The following is a 27,149-nucleotide window of genomic DNA, read 5'->3' on the forward strand; positions in this document are numbered from 1 at the left end:
AATTTAGTAACCACAGATGAAGAATCAGTCCCCACCCAAAAAAAAAAAAATCACAGGACACAGCTTGTGTGAGAAGATGGGACATGAGTGCAGATCATGGATAAAATAATGCATGATGCAGGTCCATCTAATGAAGGAGACACAAACTCCATCCAACCTACCATAGCCACCATTGGCAAGCAAGTGATCTACACAAAATAGTCAAAGGAAGAAATTAGGCCAAGTGTTTAGTGGCACCACACCTTTACCCAGCTGCTCACCTCTAGCAAACCTTCTTCTGGTGCTTCTGCATACACAAACATGTTCTACCTAGTCTACAATAGGAGCTAACGCTTTAGAAATAGATTATGCCCTCTGCTGTCACAAGAATGAGCACAGGAGCGTGTGTGATGGCTGTAGTCAGCCTGTGGATATCCCTTTCTGGCTGACAGGGCATGGAGGTGGTGGTGGACCCATGGCACCACCTTAACCCATGCCCTCCCCCTGTCCTTTCAGGCCCTAGCACTTGTGGACATGCTAGAACGACACAAACACTCACACTCCCTGTGGTCAGAGATGCTAGAGAAGATGGTTCCCTGAGACCTCCCCTCTTTGTGCTCCTGGTGCCATATCTGGTGCACAGAAAGGGTGGTATGATCCAGCAGATCCTTTGGACCTCCATTGCTCATACTACCCCTTAAAGCATAACAAGCCAGACAACTTTTCCTTCAGATAAGAAATGCAGGTTAATTCTCACTCTTCCTAAGCTAGATAACACCTTCAGTCTGAAGAGTGAAAAAGAAAAGCTTAATCAGAGCAGTCTTGCTTAAATGTGAGTATTGACTTGCGAGGACGGCGTTTTTATGTCTGCTAGCTCTTGGCTTTAAGGCTCATCATAACAATTGACTAATAGAAGATGGCCCATAAAGTAAAAAATACATATAACAACTCAAGTGATACCATTTTTCATTAGAACAGACGTTCCTTTGAGGGAGCAGGGAATAACAAGGTGTTCATTGTTTTGATTCTGTTTAAAGGGCAGCAGTGATGACAATTATAATTACCATCTACTGTGGGGCATAAAGCACCCCCATGCTTTTCATATGGTCCCCCAAGTCTAGCTGAACCAGCATGTTGAGATTTCTTGTTCTAGGAAAAGGAGGCTTTATCCTGCTATTAGCGTCTCAGTGACAAGAGTCTTTGGATCAATTACACCAGTGTCTCAAACCTCTGTGTCTCATAGGGTGTGCTGAAGTGCAATGTTAGAATAGATCAGCTTTCACCATACTCCTTTCTCTGCTCCTCTGTTATAATCCGCCTGCTGCAATAATGAAGTCAATAGCATATTCACCTGATGCATAAAACTGTCAGGCAATTTAATTAATCCCAGCAACTTCATACATATTTAAGATACAGTTACTCGGTGTTCTTTATCCACAGACTCCACCGGGGATTAGAAAACTGTGCATTAGCACAGGGGTGTGGACTAGCTTTTGAAATCGACGTAGAAATTCACTCTCTTCTGGGCTTCTGTACCGGAAGCAGCTCTATAATTAACGTCCACTTCTGCTCTGCAAATGAAATCTGTTTTTCGCTCTTTCAGTTGAAAAAGCACATTTACATCAACATTCCAAATGGGAAAGTGGGGATGCATGTGGAATCTTTACACAGCTCTATAAATTGCCTTAGCCCTTGTCCATCCAACACATGGACAGTTCAAAAAACTTTTTTTTTAAAAAAAACGTTCAAATCCTTTGCTGGCTTGTTACATTCCAGCTGAATTGCCCTTGAGCACACCCGAAAAGGTTCAGGATCCTGGATTAACAGAGAGGTTAGAAAGCAAATGAAGCCAGCATTCCAGGTTAAATTTACTCATTTAAACATTTGTTTAAAGGTAAGAACAAGAACACAAGAATTGCCACACCAAATCAGATCACTGGTCCATCTAGTCACCTGTCCTTCCTGTGATGATAACCAGTATCAAATGGTTCAGAGAAGGCAGTCCCGATAATGGACAGTAACTTTCCCAAGGGGGAGTCTCTTCCTAACCCCAAACAGTTCGTGGTTGGCATGTATCCCTTACCATTTTTGTCATATCTAATGTAACTGTGAATGTTCTCATTAGCCATATACATGACTAGTCCTTTTTGAACCCAGCTAAGTTTTGGACATCAGCACCACCTAGTGGCAAGGAGTCCCAAAGGTAAAGTATATACAAATAATTTTCTGTACTGGGTTTTACATATGCTGCCTTTCATTGGGAATCTTCATGTTCTTATGCTATGAGAAGGGGTAAACAGGATCATCTGAGAGATTCCCACTTCCTCTCCTCCCCTTTGAGGCTCCATGGTTCCCAGGAACTGCAGTCTTTTTCCTGGGGCTGCCCAAGTGGAGGCAGATCCTGTCATGCTCCTTTTATTCTCCGTACCTCTTGTAAGAAACTATCACAATCTAGAGTATATATTGTATAAAAAGGTAGCACCTCTCTAAGCTGTGTATAAACAATGATTATAGTGTGAAGCCTGATTCCTGGTGGGGTCCTTCCTTTGGGAACACTTCCCTTGAAGCTAAGGGTGAAGACAGCAGTGTCATGCCAATAGCTAGACTTTCTGTCAATGTTTAATATGTAAAATATATCACAGATCTACCACAAATCTTCTGCTACCTTCCGCTCTGCGTGCAGTGTACACTTTGACTTTTTGACTATAAACAGAGCACCATGTACATAATCATGGGGGGAAAAAACCTACCAACAGATTACACTGCAAGCACAATTCCCGATCCTGGAAAGAGGGAGAGAAAAAAATGCACCATATGTGACTGATGTTGGTCACATTGCTTATTTCACTAATGGAAGGCGCTCACATGCGACTGTGACAAGGGCTGTATGAGAATTTATATGATAGAATAAAAGGTTTTCGCTTTATTTTAATTTAAACAGTTTCCTTGATTAAAAACAAGGAAGGCCATTATTTGCTACAAACCTTCTGATGGCTCCTTTGTATTAATGATCATTTTATCTTGGTAAGAACCTTTTTTACTCTCTAAGTAAAAAGTTAAACCATTCTCACTTACTTAAATATTTTTACAAAAAGTCAATTTTATGTCAACATGTCCATCCATCATTGCTATATTTTTTTATTTTTAAGAAAATTCACCAAAAGCTTAATTAACATCTTTTATTGGGCAGAAGCATTACACAATATTATATTTCATTCTGAAAGCATCACCTTCTCTCTAAAAGCAAATTAAGAAGGGGAGAAAAAGTTAGCTGTAAAGATTTGGAGATAGTCAGAATACATCAATTATTTATATTAACATTAATTATCATGCTAAAAGGCAGCATAAAGGCCTTGGGGAATTGTAGGGTTCATATAATTTCATTCTAATTATTCTAATTTACTGTAATTAAGACACTAAAAAAAATCCAGCGCGAGAAAGCAATAATGTCCCTTTTAATGCCAACTGACAATGAGACTGTCTAACACTTTCACAATATTATTTACTAGACCTGAGAGAGAGAAAATGCAACAAACCCACCCCGATATTTAAAGAAATATTTTCTTACACAAAAGGAAATTTCATCATGTCCATTATTTCAGTGGTTTGTTTGTTCTTTATTTTCTTTCTACATCTTCAGTACCAGAACCCAATGTATTGGGGACTGGACTGGGCTTCAAATGTCTTGGATGTTCTTCCCAGCAATGCCACTTGTCTGTTGTGTGGCCTCAGATAAGTCAGTTCACCACCGTGTGCCACAGTTTTCCCATCTGTAAAATGAGGATGATGATTCCCTTGTAGAGTGCTTTGCGAGTAATGGATGAAACCATGAATGAGTCATACAGTCTGTCAACACTGTGAAGTCCCAAATGTTCATAGTTGGCCTATGGTTCTGTGCTCACTCTTGATTGTGTAAATTTTTGGAGTATGCAGTTTGGGACACATTTTGCACATGTGTAAACATAAGGTCAGATGCTCAGCTAATTTACATCATTCAGTGTGGTTCCATTTACTTCAATGAAGCTGTTCTGATTTGCACCAGTGGAGGCTCTGGCCCTTACATTTTCTCATTAACTACGTCAGACCCAAATGTAGTCACGCATGCAATCCAGGTATTGAGCAAAAACAAAATTATGCAATTAGGGTTGGAAAAATATAGAGGCCATTGTGGAAATTGCACAGCCTGAGAATTCTTGCAGGTTTTCTGCAATAACGAGAGGAAAGAGCATGGCCTATAAATTCAAAGGGATATTTTCCTTCCTTTCTCTCAGTAATCTAAATTACAGAGCAGTAGTTTAAATCCCAGTTACACCCTATTCTGAGTGATGCACAGAACTTGGATTGGCCCCTTACCCGAGGGCTGAATTTCACTCCAATTGCAGTGCCAACATACCCCAAACCAACCATGAAGTCTGTCCTTCTCAACTTTTTGTTGAAAGTATGCTTCCTCAGCTTAGTTCCAACAACATGTATTATTGCACTGAATGCCAATGAGAGATACTTATAGATATTGTAAGTAGAGCTTAATACAATTGAAGAAGGATAATATTTTTAAATATCCTTTTCAGCTGTAGACCTGAATAAAGACATCAAGATTTTGCCCTGGATAATTAAACTCAGCTTTTCTAGTGGTCCAGTGGAAGCAGCACTTCTTTCCTTCATGAGCCACTGAATAAAATCTGACATCCAGATAAATTATAGAGATGTGTCTGAACCAAAATTTGGGATCCTAGCACCCTCAGGATGCATCCTGAGGACTATAGTTCATGAATGCTGGATCCTGGTCCATCTTTTTTGTTCTATTCATAGATGGATCTAAAACTTGGAAAAGGCCAATTCTCACTGCCAGAATTCAGAAGAGACAATGAAACCTAGGTCTCCAGTACCCTGCCTCCATCCTCAGGACAACCTACCCCTTCACTCAGATTGTCTTCTGGAATGGGGGGCTAGGAAACTGCATAACAACTTGTGGCATTTATAATTATAAGTGGTAATGACAGAATCTCTCTCTCTCTGACAGACACACACAAACCCGACAAATCAAATAACTTAAACCCTATCTGCTGGGAATGAAGAAAGAGAGTGACATTATTATTTGTAATTCATGAGAGACACTGAGATACAGCAGTGCTGGATACGAAGTAGCAACTTTCTTAGACAGACAGTAGAAGAGTGGATCGTGCTTTCCCAATATTCAAGGGTCAAGTGGATCGTGCCATTCAAGGGTCATTGACCACTATCTCACAGAAGTCCCCTGTTGAATTAGTGGGTGGAGGTTTAGCTGTACTGCCCATTACTTTAAGAGGAAACAGGGGCTCAATTGGCAACCACTTCCAAGAAGGGAGAAATGCTGCCTCAGACTAGCAATCAAATGCCAGCTGAGGAGGTGAGAAAGGGGTAGTGGCATCATTCGCATTGCCTTCTCAGATGGGAACACGGATATGGCTCCAGGAAGAGGGGAAGGTAAAATATTCTACAGTCACTCACTGTTCTGGTTTGGATGCGGTTATGCTTCACATCAAAACCTGCCCCCAGGATTCTGAAGTCGACATCAACTGGACCATAACAACTGAGTTCACTTCTCTCTAACAATTCCCTTCGAACCCTGAAGAGAGTCCTTAGCAATTATTAATTTTTTGCTTAAACTATGTCCACTCTATTTGCCTCAAATGCTGTATAAGAGGTAGTGTAAATTATGAAATACTTACAATGTGCTTTATGATCTACAGCCAAAAAGCTCTAGGTAAGTGCAAAATATTATTAAATTGAGGTAAGAAAGTAACATGAAATAGAGCTGGGAAAAAATCAATATGTAGGATGTTCCATGGAAGAGAGAATGGCATTTTATTTATTTTACAGGGCACAGTTTCCTTCTCTTTCTTTCTTTTCCTTTCTTTTAAAACATACTATCACTGGCTTAGAGAGTTTTCCTTTCTGAGTGTCAGCGTATGCCAGAACAAGAGAAGAAAACAGAAAAATGGGACAGAATTAAAAAGCCGCCAGGTTTCAACAGCACAGTCAAAGACAGAAACAAAATGGAATGTAAAAAATGTGTTAGTGTGTTCAGTTAAATTCAAAATATTGAGTCGATAACTGTCCAAGACTTAGTATAGGGAAACATGTATTTTCTATGCTCAGGATTATTTTTCCTAGAATCCTTAAACTCTAGACTGATTGTAGCATTGGTAGAACAGTAATATATTACTGAAGTTAACCGTGATCAAACATTATTCTATTTTGGTAACACTGTGAAATGCTAAAAATACCTCCCTATAGGATGAGGAAGGATGGCCTTTGGGTGAAACCATTGGACTGGGACTCAAGGGATCTAGGTTCAATTTCTAGTACTTCCACCAACTGACTGAGAGACTATGGCAGGTTACTAAATGCCGCTATAACTCAGTTCCCTAGCATACTAAATGGATTAAATAAGGCTTGCTTTCTGCCCCCCAGCCTTTGTATTGTCTGCACTGTAAAATGGAACTCTCTTGTACTGTATCTAGCACAACGGGGCCTCAGTTTCTGTTGGGATCTCTAAGTACAACTGCAACAAAAATAAATAGTAAGTATTTGCTGTTCCCTTTAAGTTGCTCCAGTTTGCAGCAGGAGAACATGTTTTTTATGTCACCAGCATAGTGCCTGCTGAGTCATTGTGTGCTGTGGAGTCCAGCAACCTGCAGAGGGACTTGACATCAAGACCTAGCAATAAAAATTCAGTCCTGCAATCCTGAACAAATTTGGATATGCCAAGTCTGCAGGATCAGACTCTCAGTAACTATTGTGCTGGATGTGACCCTCTTAAACTGTTTATTTAAGGCAGTCAAGCTCATAATTCTAAAATCTTTGGATCCTTGGTAAATCTATTTGCTAGTCACCTTTAAAGAAGATAAAACTGGAAAAGTTAACAACAAGCTAAAAGGTTACTTGACAAGTAAAAGAGAGGAGCATTGCAGGAGGTTTTAAATGGATTCACACTTTAAAGTAATAAGGTCACACATATACATCCACCAAGTCACACCTTTGTGGAAGCATAAACTAGGTTCAACACAGGAGTTTTAAACTTAACCAAAGAGTACAGAAGAAAGGAGAGAGTATACAGCCAGAATCTTGCATGGGCAGACCCTTGCATATGCGTAGACCCGTGTATGCTATGCGGGTTTGAGAGAGTCACAAAAGTAGCTGGGTCTACAAATCTTTTAACCTCTAATTTAAATATGTATTTTGGGAGGGTTTTCCAGGATGGTTTGGGTTATAACAAATCAAAAAGCAGAAAAATTAAGGAGACACATATCCCTAGATGAAGAGAAGCCTGATACCACTCTGACGCTGTCTGGATAGGGGGTGACCATTTATAATACTAATATCAATATTGCAAAATTACAGTAATTCGGTTGAGATATGTCATGTCAGATACCGTTGGAAAGGTTTTAATTTGCTAAATATTATTATTTTGTTTATATGCATGTAACATGTTGGTATTGTAAGTTATGGCTAGGTGTATCCAAAAACTTGTGAGGTGCTACTGGGTTACATCCTCCGCCCAGATTGGTGTCAGCCTTAATGACTCATCAAGGGCCATTACTTTTCAATAAACCCAGATAGAGGAGCCAGGATGGCACTTATGACTCATCAGGACATATAGAGACATACCTGCAGTCAGCGGGACTGCAGGGCCTTTCCCTGCCTATGTGCTGTGAGCTCGTGTTTGAAACAAGCTACATGTTTGACCAGAGACTATAAAAGGCAGCTGCACCATCATCATCTTATCTTCATTCCTGCTTTCTGGATCAACTCATCTACAACTGAAGCTGTGAAACAAAGGACTGATGTACTCCAGAGGAACTATATAAGCGTGCAACTCCACAATTCATTATTTATGATAATAAATATGGACTTTAATGTCACTTGTATGTATCTGATTGCTTCAACTATGTAACATTTCTCTTCTCATTTGTTTCTTTCCTTTTTTAATAAATCTTTAGTTTTAGTTACTAAAGGATTGGCTGGCAGGGTGGTATTTTGGGCAAAGATCCAACTTAAATTGATCTGGCACTGTGGCTGACCCTTTGGGTCAGAAGAACATTTTGGAAAAGGGAATAGAGTTTTAAATAACTGATCTTTTTACCGGACCTGGTTGCTAACTGGGAGCAAGAGACTGAAGTGCAGTAAAGGGGACTGTGTAATTTTTTAATTTTAGCTTCCTGATAAGCAGGGTGGGGAAACAGAAGCACTGTTTGTAACTGACTGGTGAATCTAATTGCAGTGTTAGCCACCAATTTGGGGAGAATCTGCTCTCTTTTTGCAGCCTGCCCTTACCTTGGCATTTTCAGGTGGGCTACCCTGGGCACGGATGGGTCACAACTACAAAATACATTAGGGCCCGCTGTCGTACTTTGTGGGCTGGCCCTGCTTCTGTCCCTGCTTGAATTCCCAGCAGGAGCAGGGATCTGCCTATAGGGATCAGCCAATATCAGCAAAGGGTGGCTATAAAATGTTATGAATATCTGTTATGCTGGGGAAAAACAAACAGATGAGAGTTATACTGTACGCAGAGAGAGTTATATCTTCCCCCTGTCATAGTCTGTGCCCAGTAATCAAGAGAAGCTTTTCACAAGAGAGCTCATATTTCACATGTCAAAAGAAATGAAAAAAGATTTAATTAAATTGTACGGTATCTTAAGAGAAAATATACTTCAGTACGTTGGTGTTTTATCTTTAGTCTATCCAAATGGAAAGACACATTTTGGAAAAAGAATTGTTTATGAGCTGTAATCCATCAAGAAATGCTATAGGCTTTATAACGATAGACCTGCATATAACAGTTTGTCACAAGTAGCAAGTGCCACACTCTGTGTTCTGAAAAGCAGAGACGCACACAAATAAACTGTAGCTCACCAAATCCATTGCAATACACTATCAAAAGCTTAAGCTGCACTTGTGCCAAACTGCTCCAACTGCGGTTTTTAACTTGCACAAGTTATTTAGCCTAGTGTTAGGCTGCTTATGTTATACATGGGTTAAGGTTTTCAAAGGCAATTTGGGGGATTTAACCATACAACTCCCATTAGTTTTAACCTAAAACTGAATTAGTGGTTATCTATTCACTAGACACTTCTAAAGAAGATAAAAGTTTGTGTGACTGGCTAAATCGCCTAGTTGGGTTTGAAAACCTCAGCCAATGACTTTATTTAAGCCAGATCCTTAGAAAGTAATATTTCAATAAGTGGTTCCCACAGAATGTTTCCCCCACCCATAGCCTATTATAAATCCTAAAATGGAAGACTGCATGCATGTTTATAGAGCAAAAGGGGAAGAGAGATGGAAATCTATTTGTTTTCCCAACACTTTATTATTACATCATTATTTCTTTGTATTATGGTAGCATTTAGGAGCCCCAGGCATGGACCAGTGCCCCATTCTCATAAGCACTACACTCACAACTCTTGTATGAAGTGGGGAACGTTGAGATTTTGCTCCTGAAAAGCATATGACTGTCTCCTATTTGAGCGTATTGAGGACAGGGGTAACAGCAGCTACATCTTCTTCCCCCATCTAACAAGGACATCTACCAAGGTGACATTAATTCAACCCCCTCGGTGACAAGCTCAATACAGCACAAGTATGGGCCCTATAATGTAGTAGTTTAAAGTTTTGTGAAACAGCATTTTACTGAGGTGCCTCTGACAAAGAATATGCCAGATCCATAGGGGGGAAAACAGTTCATTTAACAGCATAGACACAAGTTTAAAAGCAATATGTTTTGTGCACTTTACAGTGTTCAAAGAGAGAAAATACGTGGAGAAAGCACCTGACAGCTCAGTGTAGGCCACCCACAAACAGACGAAAGGTTGAGAAATAAAACTACTTACTGGTCAAAGCTTTTCCAGCTTCATGAACCCCTCTCTCTCTCTCTCTTTGAAGGAGGAAATCATTCCAAAACAATTACTGCCAATTACCACCAGTCTGCATGCAGAGTCATTTTTTTCTTGTAAAAGCTGAAAAAGACAAGAAAAATCATGAACACCATACTTTTCCCATCCCTAACTTGCCTGTTAATTTAGAACTAGTTCCAAACCACACACAGACCAAAAATATCAAGCCAACAAAAAGGCCTGAACAGTACAGCATTTTGTATGAATAAGACATTCTAGGACAAACATACAAAGAAAACCCTGTTAAAATGTTACTTCGCTATAGGAAAAATCCCTGCTGTCTCTTTCCTCTTAGCTTTAAATCTCTTCCTCATCTGATGTTGATGCAAAGTTTTCACTGTATCCTCCGGGAAAAAAAAACTATCAAAACAAAGATTTTCAAAAGTGATGGATAGAGCTGGGCAACAAAATGCATTTCGGGGAGTAGTGAAACTATTTGCAAATTCATGTTGAATTAGGCAAATAGTTTTGGCAAAACAAAAATTTTGGATATGTCACAACAGTTCATTTTGCTATTGTTTCTAATTGACATTTCTGTAACAAAATGTCAGTGCAAATCAACATTTCACTTAGAAAATGTAATTTCAAATCAAAAGTCAAAACATTTTGTTCTTTCTGCACATTTTTTTCCCCAGTTTTTCGTTTCAGCAAGAAAAAAAAACCCAATTCACTTCAATTTAAAACAAATCATTTTTTTTCCATTGTTATGTTTTGGTTCAGTGACAAAACAAAACAGTTCAGCATATTTATATGAAATGAGCCAACATTTTACAGATTTTAAAAGCACAAAAATGAATATCCCTATGTTGTTACTTTTAAGAATTAAGTGGTAACTCTTATGTCTTGATCAAATTGCATTTTCAATATGTACATTCTTTCTTCCTAAATTTCAAAACCTCCAGTTTGTGAAAGCATAGGTATCAAATAACTAGTGACTATATTTTGTTTAATAAAAACTTTTTAGGAAAAATGAAATATTTCAACAATCATTCCAGTAATCTGTTCAATCAAATCACTCATTTTAAAAAATTAAACTGAAAATGGGTGAAAACTGAACCCTGCAAAATAAAAATAACTGAGGATTTTTAGTTTGATTTGGCCAAAAACGGTTTCAGTGGTTAATTGCATTGACTATTAAACCTGATCTCTTATTTCAGCTTCCAATTGCTGGATTTTATTATGCTTTTATTTGCCAGATTAAAGACCCCTGCATAGGCACTTTATCTGTGTATACAAGATTCTTATCTGGTTCCCATTATTTTGGTATCTGAGCTCCTCACAGTCTTTGATGTATTGATCCACACAACCCTGGGAGGCAGGGCAGTGCTATCATCCCCATTCTACAGTTGGGTAACTGAGGCTGAGAGAGACTAAATGACTTCCCCAACGTCATACAGGAAGCCTGTAGTGGAGCAGAGAATCAAACCAAGTTGCATACTAGCTGCCTCTCCATGGACCTTCCTTCCTTTCTTACAGATGGAGATAAAGTTATCAGTTAAAGTTCTTTTTAATAAGCAGAACAGACTGAGCTCCTTCAGTCTCATTGGAAGGGTTTTGTTGTTGTTTTTAAATATAGACTTCAAATAATTCTTACAAACCCTTTCAGGAGTGTGCACGCCAGAATTGGGCTCTGTATTCCAGCGTTGGTTTCACAAAGACCCTGTACAGGGATGGCACAGCGTCACACTGAGAGCCCAAGTTTAATTGGTTATTGCGGTGAGCCCTAAAGTCCTTTTCAGAGTTACTGCCTTCCAGAACATAACAGCAATATGTCCCTTGATTTTTTTTAGAAGACCCCAGATCATGTCACAGCTACAGCCTATAGAGGACAATTCTGCCAGGACACCACCGATGATAAAAGAACCAGCTTTTTCTCTGAGAAGCCAATAAGAACTAGTGGACTAAGCACAAGACTGACAACAAGGGGCCTATTCTGACACTGACTCTTTATGGCATTTGCGATGTCACATAGGCCAACATTTTCAGACTTCTGTAATTTAGGCACCTAAATCCAAGACTCAAGGGCACAGATGAAGCCTGTGGAAGAATTAGTAAATGAACCCAGATTTCCTGAGCACCAGTCTTGTTCATTAACCCAATGCCATCCTTCTTCAAAGGATCCCAAAGTGATTTATAAACATTAATGGATTTGGGCTAACACCTATGTAAAGTAGGTATTACCATCTACCTTTTACAGATGAAGAAATGGAGGCAGCACACAGAAAAATGAAGGGTCTGATTTTGCTCCCAGAAAAGTGTTAAGTGACTTTCCCAAGGATACACAGGAAGTCAGTAACAAAGCTGGGAATAAAACCCTGGTCTCCTACCTCAGTCCTATGTTTTCTTCCTCTTTGCCCCAATACAGATATGGTACCATCAATTGGATGCGGTAGCTGTGAGTTCTCTGTTGATTATTCATATTGTGGTTTGTAATCTGCAAATACTTACCCTTATAAGTAATGTCTGCTTACATCAGAGTATACAGAATTAAGCCCTTTATGAGTATCACTTTAGAGCAAAATTTTGTTTTAGCTTGACATCTGTTCCTTCCAACATAGTGTTGAGGCACTTGGGGATAGGATGCCCTTCAAGAGAAAAATTCTCTCTGTTTCTCTAATTTCAGCAGTCTGGAAGTTTTTGCTTTTACAATGGGCTTCATAATGCTGTTTTTACAATGTTCTCACCTTTTTTAGCAAGATGGATGCCATCTCAAATAATCTTCAGAAGGTCAGTTGCAATTATACAATTTCTATTGAAAATGCATTTCACAGTTTGTTCATGCTGAGCATTGCTTATGAATTTCCAAACTGCTGAGATAAACTGCTGAATAATTGCCGAGATGATCCACTTTTTGGAGAGGGTCTGTCTGGGATGCACAACAAAGCAATGAGTGGTCCCTGATACTCAGAGAGGAAAGGTGCTGTATCAATTATTGATTCTAAACAAAATGCCTGGTCAGAAACCTTGAGATATGATTTACAACATGGGACAACTCTCAGTATAATCATTGCAGGCCTAACCACTCAGGATATTTTATATTACAAAGAAGCCTTTTGAAACATACCTATATTTACATTGAGAACATTTCAATAAAAGCCTGTGACACCGACATGGGCCTGGATCTGCAGTGCTTTCTCCTACTTTGGAATTTAAGGCTAAAAACGAGTTTACCTCACATTGAACTGGCTACCAGTGACTGCCACATACAAGGGCTAATACATATCAAAGCATAGCAGTGCTCATTGGGGAAATACAATGTTTGAAGGGTAAAAATGAACTCATGTTTGTGCCAAATGTAAGATATGACAGGGACTGTCTTATTATTATGTCTGTACATTTTCTAGCACAACAGAGTCCTGGTTCGCAACTAGAGCTCCTTCATGCCGTAGTAGTCAGCAACTAGTCATTTTGAAAGAGGGTGGGTGAAGGCCCAAAGCAGTTCAGTTGCTGCACATCATGCTGCAGCCTGATGAGTGGCTAAAAAGTCCAAATTCGCAAGTGACAATCCTTGTCACAAATAGTGCAGGCATGGCGTACCATGCCAGAACACAAAGCCAGTGAACTACTAGCCCTTCAGATCTGCTGTGCTTTCCTCTTCATTCTCCTCTCTCTCTTGGACCACCTCTTGGACTCTCTGGTGCAGCACAGACTAGCAGTGTGGCCCATTGCTAGCTGCATCTTCCCACTTCGCTGTGTCTGCGTTGAAAGTGTTCAAGTCCCTCTCGCAAATGTCCTTGAGCCTGAGTTGGCTCAGTGTCTTGGAGCAAGCTTTCCACACAGGAGATCCTTTGGAACACAGCCAGTGTCCATCTGGTGCAGATGACCAAGCCAACAGAGACAACTGTGTTTGAGAATAGAGGTTAAACTTGGCAGATTTGCTTTTCCAAGTTGCAACGTCAGCATCAGGAACTCTGGTTTTCCACTTGAAATTTAGAATACAGTAAAGACAGTAGTTGTGGAAGGTGGGTGGTCTAGGTCTCACCCCGTACAACAGCATTCTCAGAATACACATCTGGTAGACCTGTATCTTCATATTCAGTGTTAGTTTCCTGTTATCCCATACACATTTGGTCAGCTGCTATGGTAATAGAAGTAATAAATAATAATAGGAATATGCAATTTCAGTATGAACATTCCTTCCTTTTTTACATCTTCAGCACAAGATAGTACTCAAATTTGCACTCATTCAGCTTTTTGATTTTCCTATGAATGAAACTACTCTACTTTGCTAAGGGCACAGTAAGCCTGTTAGCACTTTCAGTCATCTTGAATTTTATGGTATCACACACCCATTGTTCAACATCTTACTTCTTCCCCATCAAATATAATCAATCTAGGAATAATCAGCATCAGCCTCCTTCCTCAAGGTGTGTGAGATTTTCCAAAAAATCTGTGCATACCTAATACTGCTGTTTGTCAGTGCCTCTACAAACTGACATCAGGAAAGGTTGGCAGGTGTGAAGGATCTCTTCTTCTATATATTCTACCTCCCTTTAAAATCAGAGGTAGAAATAAACAAACATTCTCAAATCCATATTTTGATGTCCCTTACCTAAACTTTTGTAAAAGAAAATAAGAGCTTCCTACAGTAAATTGCCTGAAATAGAAGAGAAGAAAAGAGGGAAAGGCAATCATTAACAAGACACATTTGTGGTTTTAGAGGATTTTGATGCCGCATTGCCTTTTATATATATATAATTGTAAAGACCTCATAAAACTAGCCTATCTGTGGACTCAGCTATTGATCTAGTCTAGTGGTGCTGAAGCATCATCTTACTAATCAGAATATGCTGTGCTTTCAATTACCTTTCATTCTTCCCCCTGTGCGGTGAAAGCAGTTCAAGGATCGCAACAGCAGAGCAGCAGGTGACATTATTATGCTCTGTGACTGAACGAATTACTTTCTCCAAGAGGTGTAATGGTAATTATTTTCCATGCCTTTTATTGTAAGGTCTTGTTTTGCAGCGTGATTTTCCAAGTGGACGCTCATGAAGCATACGAAGGTAAGCGGTCAGTATGGGCAGCCCTTAAGATCTTTGGAATTTTCAGAAGTGAGCTTGGGTGGGGATAGAATTTGGAAAATGTAGCTGCCTCTCTGGGCTACTAAGGTATCTTGGTCTTCTGGCTCTATTGGCATGCACGGCCTTTGGAATTTTCTGAAAGCACCTCTCAGATGACAATATGGTATGCAACAAATGGGGCACAAAACTAGAAGTTCCATTCTATGCACTGCTTTGGGCCTTTTGCCATGGGAAACAAGGGGGGGGGGGGAGAGAAAAGGGGAGGGAAAAAAAGGAGGGTCTTCTGGCTAAAGCATTGGACTGGGACTCTGCAGATCTGAGTTCAATTTCTAACTTTGCCCCAGGCTCCCTGTGTGACCTTGGGCATGTCACTTAATCTGTAGTCCCCCATCTGTAAAATGGGGCTAATATGAGAGGATCTGAGACTGAGTCACAATCGAGAGAGTCTAACATGGTAAAATATAAAACTTTCCAGGGGCCAGAGGAATGTCTAATGGTAAACACAAAGAATTTCTGAAAATCTCACTTCTGAATTTGGCCCTCAGGTTTCCTTGAACATGTTTGTAGATAGTTTAGCTTCCCCAGATTAATGTTCTTTATTTATCAACTGCCATGTGCATATATGACATCTTTGAAACATACAGAAACCAAGTGTCCTACATGGTAGATATATAGCAAAAGGAACATCAGTTCCCTTCTCTCTCCTATTAATTCACGCAGCTCCCCCTGAGTCTGAGCAGACCGCAGTGAACTTTATACTCCTGTTCTGATTCGTCCATGGTGAAGATTTGTATATTCAGGCCTGGTGTATGTGCTTCCCCCATTCATCCTCAGACTGCTACCTGGTCAAACATTTCTATTATTCAGTAGTAGCCCAATTGAATGTCAGTGTAACATATGCCGCATGTGCCAATTAGCATTGTGAAATGAACATATATTTTATACCTTGGCATTTTAATTCAAGAAAACATCAGCTTTAGAACTGTTATGGAAACCCCTGATGAGTAAATCATAACAAGGATATAAATTCAGAGGTCTGGCCTTTTCTGATACCACATGTTTTTTAAAAACATCTTTCATAAAATTGTTTTACATCAGCGATGGTGGATATTAAAAAAGTGACACCTAAACTAAGCCAGGTTAAACAGAGGTGATGCATTGTGCACTGAAGGCTAAGATTGGACTATCTATCTTCTGCTTATCAGCTGGCTCCACCATCCCTCAATAGCATTCGAAAAGCTTTTAAAGGTCAAACTACAGTGATGGAAATACAGCAAGGTACAACAAATGTCTAGAGTGAAAAGGTACTGACTAGAACAGTACAGAATCTAGAGATGTTAATATTATTTTACACTGTTATTAATTCCCCACCAGTAATATACACTCATAAAATGGCTCGCATCTAGATCTGATAGCCTTCTGTGAAGTACATAGTGGACACAATCCTGCAGTCCGTTCTCAGGTAAAGCTTCCACCAAAGCCGAGGAGAGTCGCATGGAGGAAGGACTTTGCGATCACACCCTATGCATATAAAGCACTCTAGAAGGATGCAAATTATAATTGCCTTGATGGAAATATGCTGAAGGAAGAGTCCATTTTATTCTTAGCATATGTAAGGAGTTAGAGGGCTTACAAAGTCCCTCCGGACCAGCCACCTGGTTGGCATCTCCCACAATCCTGTGTCTGGTAGGGAACACAGCCCACCCCCTTCACTCGGTTCCAGGCAGGAACCCTATAACAAGCAGCCAAGGTCAGCTCAGTCCTACTCCCTCCTTGCTGATGTTTCCCTGGGCTTCTTCCTGCTCAACCCTCCCAGGCTTTCTTTCCTCAATTCCTTTGGGGTTCACCCTTCTTCCAAAGCTAGGATCCCAAGGCTTATTCTCCCTCTTGGGTTGTCTCCTTCCCACCCCTTTGCTCCCAGAGTGTGACTGCAGGCACTCTCCTGGCAGCCTTCGCTTGCTCACCGCTTCCTGATTATATCCCAGCCCAGCCTGCTCCTGCCCAGCTGCTCTTCCTCATCAGTTAGAGGTTGTCAGCCCTGACTCTCCTCCAGGTGCAGACCGATGCCATAGTTGGCGTCTCGGGCCCATATTAACCCAGTCGAGGTCTGTGAGTGGTCCACACTCTATCCCATGCTCCACGGTCGGTCTTGAGCACACGACACTTAGATTAAACGGAACAAGAAAACTAGAAATAAGAAAACAAGAGTGCCCATCGCATACTCAGGGCATCTAGCCCCTCTCACCACGTGTACTGCCACGCCTACACTCTAGTGTCCTAGTTTGATCAATCATAGCATGGGTATGTCCCCTTCAGCTGGAAAGAACACCTCCAGCTTGAAGTGTAGACTCACCCAGAGAGAGAGAGAGAGCGCGTGTGAGTATTCTGGCAGCTCACACTGATCTCTGAGAAGAAAAATGACGAGCTCTGCGTACAGGGACAGCACCTAGAAAGCTGGTAGATTCTGGGTGTGATGTGCTAGTCAACCTGAGTCCTACACAGAAAACAAGAGGCATTACAGTTTCATTCAGAGGCCTTTAGGGCAAGCAAGGAAAGACCACCTCAGTAGCAAGGTTCCCCAGTTCTGTCCACCCTTCAGCCCCATGGAATTTTTCTACCAGGCACTGCACACTGTTGCACCTAGCAAACAATAAATAATAATCATTCACCTGGATTATAAATGCAGCAGTTTGCAAATATTGATACATGTCTGCTTTCAGCACAGGAAAACTTGCAGAGAGAAATATGGAATATCTAGCCCTAACATGCTTTCCAGTTACAGAGATAAGAAATGTCAGGAGCATATATCTTTAAATACATTCTACAGTCCACAGAGAGAAACACAAATCTCTAAGATTTCTAAGGTGAAAGAATCAGACAGGTCTGCTCACATATGCAGAGAGAGCTGAGCTGTTGAACATATAAAGAATATTTTAAAGCAATTGAATGTACTACAAGTGAAATAGCCATTGTGGCAAATATTCCACGTGAATTTCTTTTTCAATCCTTAATTACGTTCCTTTTGATTTCAAGCAAAAAAAACAACTTATATCTATTGCTTGGCTCTGGCACCTAGCTTGTTAACAAAACCCTCCCACACTGATTTTTTTTTAATTTAAGAGGCAGAAGTAAAGAATAGAGCTTTCTCCCTCTGCTCAAACGTGTTCTGATATAATGACAAAACAAAGCCATTTAGAGCATTCAGCAACATTTCTGAAATTTCATATACATTCACATTTCTATAATTAAAGGTAGTTCTGGTTGAACACTGCATTAGGAACATTTATTATTTACTTGTATTATCATAGCACTGGCCCCCATTGAATTAGGTGTCGAACAAAAAGAAAGTCCCTGTCCCTATAGGCTTACAAGGCAAGTAGAAGAAAAGAAATGGATACTGACAAACTGATGGGGCAGCACCAGGAAACAATGAGATGTGTTTGTTATTAGTTCAGTCCCTTTTTTACTTTAGAAATCAATCCTAATTCTTTGTGATAGATGTATTATTCTTAAGCATAAGCTGGTTTGGAACAATAATGTTCAGGGTATAGGTTTTTGAATTTGGCTATTCACTATTTTTATTCTTCTTGTATAGGTGGTCACCTAAGTCACAAGGTATTATTTCTCCTCCCTGACTGGATGATTGAAACTGTATACTAAGAGGAGAATGCTAACAGGGGTGTCCTGTTTTACCCCTTTTCCAATATCCTTGGAGAAAAATACAATTACCAGTTCATTTCAGCAACACTGTCAGTAAGGGAATTGTATTGTCAAAGCTAGAGGAGACTGCAAAAGGAGTCATCTTGTGGTTAAGGCATTGAACTTGAATTCAGGAGATCTGGGGTCAATTCCTGGCTTTCCCACAGATTTTACCATGTGAATTTGGGCAAGTCACTTAACCTGTGTGTGATTCACCCACTTATGTAAAATGGGGATGATAATACACCTAAACCAATAACTTGGATGGCAGGTGCTTTGGTGGATAGCCGTCCTGGGTTAGATCTGAAGTCCATCTAGTCCAGTGTCATGTCTTTGGACAGATACCAGTGCCAGACACCTCAGACGAAGACACCTCTTAAACCCTTGAGATTAGTTTAGCATGAAGTTAAATATCAATTTAAAATGCTAGCATTAAGTACAACAACTCTGGATAGTCTCGTTATCCATATAAATGTCCTATCCCTTTGAATCTAAAACTAACTTTTTGGCCGCACCATCCTGTGGCATTAAATTCTACAGTTTAATTTCTCGTGTGACAAAAGTATTTTCCTTGCATCAGTTTTGAATCACTTTTTCGTTTAATTGAATGACATTCCTACTTTCTTAGAGGGTAAGTCATCATCAGGACTTCTCCTCACCGTAACTGTTCAGATCCAAGGAAGGTAAACGTGTTGTGCTCATCACCTGTCTTTGTAGCAGGCCATCAACAAAACTCAGTGTTTGGCAGGTATTCTATCTAGTCCGAGCTGCCTGTAAAGCAGATCATTACCCAGGGAATTCCTCCAATAATAGCAATTATTCAAACCAGTCTACCATGCCCAGGAAGAGATTATCAGATGTGTGGCTTGCAATGCAGAAGAGAGTTTGTTTCCTTTGAAAGGTGATTAATGTTTTGCTTCTCGTTTAGAAGGTGGAATAGATATGCACATCACCATCATTTTGTTTAATTTTTATTAATCTTTTTGCAGACATGAAATAACCGGATTAGGACATCAGAAGATCATCATCAGCAAATATCACCGTACTTTTCTGAGTTACTCGTTAGTTAGCTAACTACCTTTCTTAAAGCTATCTAACTGGATTATAAGAACATGTGACACATTCTCCCACATGTAAAACCGAATCACACTGCATATTGGAGATATTGCAGGAAACCTTGCTCTGTTCATGCCCTTTCCTTATAGTGAGCGACATTTTCAAAACCTCCTAAATGAATGGGGAGCACAAATCCCATTGAAATTAACACATTTTGGAAAATCCCACCCAGCATCCTTACACTCAGCACAGAGATAGGGTTAGAGGTGGCTGGACTCCATGTTTTCTGACAGTCCCCTGCAGACTCAAGGTTTGTCTACTCTGCAATTGGGATTTGTGATTGCACCCTCCCAGACATATTTGTGCTAACTTTACTCTCGGTAGCTCGCCTACTGAGAGCAGTGATGCTGTGGTAGCAAGACCTGTACAAGCCTGCCCAGGACCCTGGGTAATTATTCAGGAAGCTAGCCTGTACTGGAGCCCATGTTACCACGGCTTCATTGCTAACAGTACATATGATGGCTGGATCAAAGCTCTCTCGCGTATATCTACACATGCCACAACCACACCTCTGATCGCCGTGCAAACATATCCTCGGAGGGTGACAGAAGCTGCAGTATGTGATTAAGCATTTAAAGACCATCATCATACATGTAAGACGATTGAATTCCGACTTTTGAGTGCTGGACTTTTCAACCCTAGTAATGTTCTTCTAATGTATTTTCAGAAACAAAACACACACCAGATAGCAGGGGTAGGATGAGACCTAATGACCCAAATCTTGGCTCTTCTCAAATAAGGTAAATCATTACCACTGGTTACAAGTGAGATTTGTCATGAAGAAATACAACTACCATCAGAATCAAGATGTGTGGGCTTTTTGTTTGTTTGTCCTGGGGGGGAGGAGTAGTAAGGGGGAACGGAAAGGATTCTTTTAATTTAGTTTTATTGTTTTGTCAGCCTTTTGATAAATGAAATCTAAAAGAAATGAAGAAAGCAAAGAACTTTTTCTTGTCAGGGCTAACCTCTAGGGCTCAATTCACCAGAAATAAAAGAGCGGCAATCATCCTTTTTAAGGTTTCAGCAATTGCATCTTGATTGAAATAGTTTTGCTTGCTGGTATCGCTTGGCTTTTCCTTGCTGACTACAGACCACAGTTTTAATTCTTTGTCGTCATGAGCTGCTTGAATTCTCTGCACTTCTACAAGGATTCTGACCTTTTTTATTTCCACACTCCTATCCAAGAAACATTGTGTTCCACCAGGGTGGGCGATGCTATAAAACACCTTTTATAGGGTTTTGAAGTTCCCCTACTGATCAGTTTAACCATAAATGACTTGTATACATTTTTATAGACACTGACATAATAACAACCATTAAAGAACTGAATACAGCTGATGTTTTCAGATGTGAGTAGAGTGCCAAATGATTTAGTAGGCGCCATCTGCAGCGAGTTCTATTTCACCTTTGCTGTGATGAACTGTTGCATTCTGACAAGTGAATCAGAGAAAACGCATTTCTTCTACTCTGAGAAATGATCAAAATGGCATCTCAGAAATGGTTTTGTTTTTGCTTTTTCATTTTCTAAGCATGAAAACTCAGCTTGAGTTCGGAGAGTTAAACTAAGTCATTTTAGATCTCCTGTTACAAAGTTTCCTTCAGGTAAAATTATGCCCTCGATGAGGTCTGAGCAAACTCAGCTCTTCAGGTTATGCCCTCACTGGCACTTGTGCAGTCAGTGTCGATGGGTTTACATGGAGGTAACTGATCAGTAAACCTTCCTATGCATCATCAACAGAATTTAATAGAACCCAGATCACTCTGTGCAAGCCACGTAGTGCTTACAAGAAAAAGCAGTAAAATCATATTGTCACCAAAACAAGCAGGTAGGACTCAATTAGAGCTCATCAGAAGAAAATGCCTCATGAAAAACTTAAACATTTCAACCAAAAACCTGAAATTTTTCATCAGACAACAAATTTTTTTAAAGAAAATGAAGCTGCCTCATACTCCCAGTCTCCTTCATGGGCCGACCTTCCCTGGTTGGGTTACATCTGCCAGGGATGTACTTTAAAAAGTTATTTAGTACAAAATTTCTGTGTTGATCTTATTACATTGGTTTGAACCTGTTTTAGATTAATTTCTTATTGACTTAAAATAAACCAATCAATTTAATACTGTCTTCACAGGCGTTTGTACGCATGTAAATATATCAAAACTTGCACCACAAGTAAACCATTGAAATCTATGAGACTCCTTATGTAGTAAGGGGATCATAATCTGTTCCTAATAACTATTTTATCACAGATGCAGCCACTGATCAATCTTTAGTATCAGAGAGACAGGGTGGGCGACTAATATCTTTTATTAGACCAACTTTTGTTGGTGAGAGGGACAAGCTTCCAAGCTCACACAGAATTCTGAGTATGCATGTAAATAACAGAGCTCTGAGTAAGCTCATCTCTCTCACCTAGAGAAGTTGGTCTAATAAAAGATATTACCTGACCCACCTTGTCTCTCTAATATCCTGGGCCCACCACTGCGTACAACAAATCTTTAATATCTATCAATTAAAAAGAAAAAAAAACGGAGTGTCTCCCCCTGGGACATGCTTGCAGGATATTTTTCTAGGAAAAAAATATCTAGCCTTGGAGAGAGAGCATGGGAAGAAAGGAATCACCTGTCACCATTTGCTGGCTTTTAATCCATTTATCAAAATTCAATACACAGGTTATGAAATGCTGAGTTAATCAAGCGGATTATAAAAATGCATTATCAGAAGATGGTAAAAAGCGCTACTTGTAGATGAATCTGTCCAATGATAACTTGGCAATAAAAACAAGCTTATAGCAATGTCTGCTCCTTTGCTTGTCTTCATTTTCATTTGTCCTGCCAACAATAGCCCTATTTAAATATCATAATGGATTCTGCGTCAAATTAGTGTCATTCTGTAAGTATGGAATGCCAAGTCTCCAGACCACAGTATCACGCAGTAAGCTTAATGAAGGGACCGATCCTGCAAGGTTCCAAGTACCCTTAAAACACTTACACGCTAAAGTCAATGGGAGCATGAATGGGCCCTAACGCAGATACTTCAAAAGCCAGTGAAGAATACAATGAAATTAATGGAGCTATGGCAGTTTACACCAGCCTGTTTTGTAGGGAGCAATGCCAGAAAGATTTTACTTTGGTAGATGTTATGGGAATGCAGACTAACAACTTCATCATTTCTTTTGCAGCATGAAATATACGCTTCGGTTATGTTTATCATTCAGTAGCAAGAGCAGTTTGGTCAAAGAGCAGAATAACTTTTGCTATGTATTTTAAACGTGGTTCACTTTGAAGCGAGGCGGTGTGTAAAAGCAATGGGACAATGCAACAAACTGCCAAGGGTAGTCATGGAATCTCCTTCACTGGAGTTTTTCGAAAAGAGACTAGCTTGTCATCTGACTTTAGACACAACAAATGCTGCATCTTGGCAGGGAGTTTGACCATTGTGGCCCCTTCTAACTCTATGGTCCTAGGATTCTATTGTTTCTATGGATTAATAAAAATGCACCCAACTAATGACCAATGCTTCTATACAATGAAAAACTATCCAAACAAATCAGTGATAGATTATGGACTCCTCCCCCATCAAGCAGTTGGGAATAATAAACACCCATTGTAAAAACGTCCCATAGTCACTCACTAATTAACCCCCTTCTCAGAAGCCTGGGGGAAATGATAGCCCTTGCAGAATACCTAAAAAGTCAACAGATTTTGTTTGTTGGACTTGTGAGAGATGTAGGTTCCAAACTCAAGGATCACCTCATCTCATCCCAAATGCTGTAGTCTCAAATTAGGAGGCAAGCAGGCAAAGGAAAGGCAGGTCATACTTCAAAGCCATTTACTGCTTTATATTGAAACACCAACACCTTAAATTGAGCTCAGAAATTGGCAACCAGCACAGAGAATCCCAAAGTTACCCCACAGGAAACACCCCCAAGTAAGCAGTCAGCTGGATTCTGCACAGGCTGCAGTTTCCCTGATTTTTTTAGTAACCCAGCCCTGAGGAGACAAAAGTATAAATAACTTGAGAAGTAAAGGTCACAGACCTTTAGCCAAGTGAAGACAAAAAAAGGTTTCTTGGACAATGCTGCTATTTAGCCAGCCAGGTCAGCTGGAAGATCAGTAAGATGCCTAGTAGAGAATTTTCACTCACGATTTTTTTTTCCTCCAACAGAAAATGTGGTCTCTGGGAGATCTAAATTTTTCTTGCTGAATATTTTTAAAATTTCGCCATCAGGAAAAATAAAATGTAAAAAAAATCATTTAAATTGCTTTAAAATAAATCTGTGAGGGCCCCAGTCTACCACAGTGCCTATGTGAGGTGAAGTTTGAGTGCTTCATGCCCCCATGTGCTGCTAGGGGCTGGACTCCCTGATTAGACTATCTTCCATGATGCGCTATGGCCTCCTATCTGGCTGAAATCCTTAAGTCCCACTGATGTGCTTTGCTGAACGGTGGCAGACTTAAGCAAGCGCTGAAGTGCTTTGTTGAACTGGGCCTTAATCAGCAGTTATCTTTATATTTGTTACAGACGAGTCCTGTTTCTTCTCACCACTTGAGAGCACTACATCATGGCACTTCACAGAGTCCTGTATTACACTAGGCTAAGCAGCTTAAAGACAACCAATTTCTTCTTGCTTTGTTATGGGCACAGCCACTGGTTGCTTGTCCCCATTCATTTTGCTTTAATAAGTTAATCAATTTATTCTCTCCCTTTCCCTCCTCCCACTAAATTTTGGTAAATAAATTTTGCAACGCAACAGGAACCTTTTGTAGATAAAACTTATATCACATTCATTATGCATTACAAAATGCTCATGTGTACCCTACCACTGTAATTAAATTATATTCCAAAATTAACTTTTGCTGTGTAGATGATGGAATTCAAAATCCAATTTAATGTTAGATTAGTGAAGTATCTCCTCATGGGAGAAGAGTTAGAGCGCTAACAAAGCTCATTTACCATAGAAGTAAAGGTTCAGAGAATTGGCACACAAAGCTAGCTCGTGCAATCGACACACCAGACAGTTAGCTTCTTGTTCAAGGTCTCGAAAAGTGAAAATATTCCACAAAAACATAGTCCATTACAGTGTATTTTAACAATTAAAAAAAAAACACGGAAAGCACACTGCAGTCAAAGGCTCCACAATTATTTTTTTCTTCAGTCCTGTTGTTTTCCTCCTGATCCTAATGTTAATACAGGGCTAGATAGGGCTCTGCCTTTAAACTACAGAGTCAGAGGTGATGCAAAGCCAAACCACCAATGAAAGGAGCACCAGAGAGACCGACTCGGAGGGTGCACCAACCCAGAAATGAGAGACCGCGGCCACGGCTGCAGCTGGCCTGGATCCAGTGACTTGGGCTTGTGACTTGAGTTGCAAGGCTAACAATTGCAATGTAGATGTTCGGGCTCAGGCTCAAAAACCCCGTGAATGGGGGTGGGTCTCAGAGCCAGGCTTCCAGGCCGAGCACCTACCCCACAATTTTCAGCTCTGCAGTTTGAGTCAATTGGCCTGGACTCAGACTCCGTGACATGGGTTTTTTATTGCAGTGCAGACAGCACCATGTATCCCAGGGCCCGCCACATGCTCACAGTGGTGAAGGGATTGTGCAGTCTGGTCCGGTTATGCCCACAGATGAAGAGGGAGCCAAGCCCCAAGACCCCAAAGCGTATGTATAATCACCTTTTGAATATCTGCACAATGTACTGTGAATGATGTCTCCCGCACATGGAATTTATTTTGTGGAGGGAGCTTGGAAGAATACCACCACCTTCCCCCTAGTCTGACCTCTGGTTTCACTTGGGTCATTGGGAAGCAAGGAACAGTTACCTGCTGGTACTTACACAGGATGCATTATGTATCTCGTTTCTCAATATTATTTCCTGCCCTAGCACTTGAGCACTCACTCATTAGTTTGCTTTTCTTCATCCTAGGCAAATCAGCCTATAGAGTTTTAGAGTTACTTTGCAGAGATGTAACAACATGACCAGGACTACAGAAGGCGCAAAGCAGTGAAAAAAAACCCCCGTCCTACGAGTGGGTGGAGGGAGGGACGTTTGTAACACGTGTTTTGATTATGAATTATTAGGCATATTCTATAAAGAAAGATTTAATATAAAAGTACATTTCTAGACAGCTAAAAAAAATGCTGGCAGAACACTACATTAATGAATTAGCTCAACATCTCTGTGAGCCACATTTACACCCCGAAGATAAAAGTGCAAAAGCACATTTTTGCTTCAACATGTGAAATTGCTCACTAACTATATAGCCTGATGGCTTTTTGGCTAAGAGATACAGAAGTAACTGCTTTTAAAAGTGTGCATGCCCGTAAGTGTTCATACTGACTAAATCTCTGTTTTCTGTTTGTTTGGGGTTTTTTTCCCTCCATTTGTTTGTTTGTTTTTTTAACTTTAGCACGTTAATCAAAATTGCTAAATTGACAAATCTGTTCTACCTATGACTGGCAGAATCCAGTTCTTCTTAGTAGTGGTATTGAGGTAGCCTGTTTCATTTGCTTGGACTATGAATTACAGACTTCATTCTCTACTCCCTTATACACAGATGTAAGACTGTACACGTACAAAGTGGGAGCATTGTACTATTGCATTTTTACACCCTTCGAAACATTGCATGAAAACCAACCTAGCAAAGGAAGTTATATCTATGTTATTCTGAAATACTCTTGTACAGGAATGTCAGAGTCTTTCACTTCCTCATGAATGAGAAACCCATAAAAATGCTCCCCTACAACCATTCAATTGCAGTGCTACTCAAGTTCCTTCATTGTCATAATTCTTATTAATGCATTTAAGCGCAAGATATATAGTGTAGGTGGTACAATAGCTTTCTCAACTGTTCCATTGTCATATATTAGTAATGTCTCATACTCATGCTCTTGTAACATAACAATGTAGCCATTTTACAGGTACTACCAGGCTACTGAAAGTTAGTAATTTAATTTCTGTGCTAATAGGATACATTACAAGGAAGGCAATAGAATATTAAAATAGCAATTTAGGATGAAGTTTTTTGGTCCAGATGCTAACGGATGCCTTCCCAGCCCACTCCTATTCATTTACCGCAGGTCTGGATCTTCAGTAAAATATTCATCACAGTTATACTTGCATGGCTGTATTGTCTCTTCATTATTCCATAGATGATCTTTGTGGGTGGTCAGCTGTGTTGTCTCCATGGTGCTATTCATCACTGAGAAATAAGGAAATACACAGGCACTTAACTGGTATGTGGATGAGATTCAGGGGGATGGATTTGAAAAATGGGCTGTAGAAACACTCCTTTTTAACTGAATAAAAGCAGAAATCCTAGTACATATACTGTTCATCATTCACCTGCAAGAGCATACCCATCATCTACTGGGTCTCGTGTACATTGGTTTCCTAGACTCA

General features: G+C 40.1%; 1 long non-coding RNA gene across 1 annotated transcript in view; it reads right to left on the bottom strand.

The window, feature by feature from the left end:
* The window catches only part of LOC137156403 (uncharacterized), a 38,706-nt gene extending 11,777 nt beyond the window's left edge, over positions 1-26,929 (bottom strand). Inside the window, exons 1-2 of the long non-coding RNA XR_010920758.1 lie at positions 26,869-26,929; positions 9,849-9,974 (exon numbers count right to left, since the gene is read on the bottom strand). This is a non-coding gene — a long non-coding RNA (uncharacterized lncRNA). The remainder of the gene's footprint in view (positions 1-9,848; positions 9,975-26,868) is intronic.
* Between the last annotated feature and the right edge of the window lie 220 nt (positions 26,930-27,149).

Source organism: Emydura macquarii, unplaced genomic scaffold (genome assembly GCF_026122565.2).
Source record: "Emydura macquarii macquarii isolate MOO-44397 ecotype Brisbane River unplaced genomic scaffold, CSIRO-AGI_Emac_v2 contig_1451, whole genome shotgun sequence".
Lineage (NCBI taxonomy): Eukaryota > Metazoa > Chordata > Testudines > Chelidae > Emydura > Emydura macquarii.